The sequence below is a fragment of the Chrysochloris asiatica genome, unplaced genomic scaffold, assembly GCF_000296735.1.
Source record: "Chrysochloris asiatica unplaced genomic scaffold, ChrAsi1.0 scaffold00137, whole genome shotgun sequence".
Taxonomy (NCBI): domain Eukaryota; kingdom Metazoa; phylum Chordata; class Mammalia; order Afrosoricida; family Chrysochloridae; genus Chrysochloris; species Chrysochloris asiatica.
The window spans coordinates 3,391,764-3,393,691 of NW_006408655.1; the positions used below are offsets into that span (position 1 = coordinate 3,391,764).

The 1,928-nt window shown below is 40.6% G+C and overlaps 1 protein-coding gene across 1 annotated transcript in view; it reads left to right on the forward strand.

The window, feature by feature from the left end:
* MALRD1 (MAM and LDL receptor class A domain containing 1) overlaps window positions 1–1,928 on the forward strand; it is a 1,127,868-nt gene that overhangs the window by 889,970 nt on the left and 235,970 nt on the right. The gene's annotated exons all lie outside the window — the stretch shown is intronic.

Below are 1,928 nucleotides of genomic sequence, written 5' to 3' on the forward strand. Positions count from 1 at the left end.
TCAAGATATATCTTAAAATATAATGCTGTCTGTGATAGGATAATATCCATGCAACTCAAAGGAAGGCCTGGTATGGTGCTGCAGGATAATGCACTAGACTGAAAGGTCACTTTGAACCCCAAGGTCAGTAGTTCAAACTCACCAACCACTCCTCGGAAACCCTAGACAGAGTTGTTATGAGTCACACCCAACTCATAACAAGAACACAAGGATGACCAGTTAATACCACTATTATTGAAATTTATGCACCAATCACTAAAGCCAGTGTTGATGGTAGAGTAGTGGTTATGAATCGGGCTGCGAACCACAAGGTCAGCAGTTTGGAACTACCAGCTGTTCTGCTGGAGAAAGATGAGGCTTTCTGCTCCTGTAAAGATTTACAGCCTCAGAAACCCTGTACAGGATTGCTATGAGTTGGAACCGACTCCACGGCACATAACCACCACCACTACCATCTGCTCAGTCTGAAATTGATCAAACATGGCATCAAGATGTATTGACAGTTACTGGCCATTACAATGCAAAGGTTGAAAGCAAAGAAGACTCAGTAGTTCGAAAATATGGCCTTGGCAATAATAATTTTACAAGATCAATGACTTCTTCATAGTGAAATAAGAATGGTGATTATAAACATGGGCTTTACCAGATGGAATACCAATGGAAAGAGATGGTGGGAAAACTCCATATCATCAGTCAAAACAAGACCAGGGCATACTGTGAAAAAGAACATCAATTGCTCATATGAAATATCAGGCTGAAGCAGAAGAAAATTAAAACAACTTCAGGAGAACCAAAATAATGACGTTGAATGTATCTTGAACATTAACGATCATCTGAAGTACAGATTGGATGCATCAGACACTGATGACCAAAAACCCAAACAGTTGTTCGGTGACTTAAAGAAAGCAAAAGATCATTAATAAGACAAGGGGAAAAAAAAGAAAAGACCAAAATGGACGTCAGAAGAGACTCTGAAACCTGCTTTCCAGTGTACAGATGCTAAAGCAAATGGAAGATATATGCTGGTGAAAGAGCTCAACAGAAAATGTCAAAGAGCAGCTTGAGAAAATAAAGTAAAATGTTATAGTGAAATATACAGAGATCTGGCAGTAGATAACCTAAAGGGAAGAACATGTCCAGCGTTTCTCAAGCTGAAAGAATTGAAGAAAAAAATGCAAGCCTCATCTTGCAATACTGAAGTATTCTTTGGGCAAAATATTGAATAATGCTGAAAGCATAAAAAGAAGATGGATGACAACAATTCCTCTTCTTTGTATTTACCCACAAGAAATACAAGCCATAACATGATACGATATATGCTCATCAATGTTCATAGCAGCACTATTTACAATAGCAAAAAAGATGGAGACAGCCAAAGTGCCCATCAACTGCAGAATGGATAAACAAACTGTGGTACATACACACAATGAAATACTATGCTACTTGAGAAATAACAAGGAAGCTGCAAGCCACTGCATAACATGGATGAACTTTGAGGACATTATGTTGAGTGAAATTAGTTAGTCACAAAAGGGTAAATATTGCATAGGACCACTACTGTAAAAGACTAAGAAAAAGAACCCTCACTAAAGGGAGGTGGATTCTTTGCTGGTTGCTGAGATCTGGGGGTGGGGTGAGAGGAGGGAGGGGAAGCTGGAGCACAGGGCAGGGAATAGACACAGGATAGTTTGGGTGCTGGGGAGGGGGGCAACATACAAGAAGGGAGAGGGGAAGAGAAGAACAAAGCAGATGGGAGAACGATTAGGCAGGTGTGTATGGGCTAAGTGGGACAGAGGTAAATAATGGTGTATTCACAACCCTGGAACAACAGGGCTCTGGGATACAGGGATTGAGACATGGTTGGAATGGGTAAAACAGGGGAATAATAGCGTAGTGGTTATGAATCGGGCTGCGAACCTTAAGGTCAG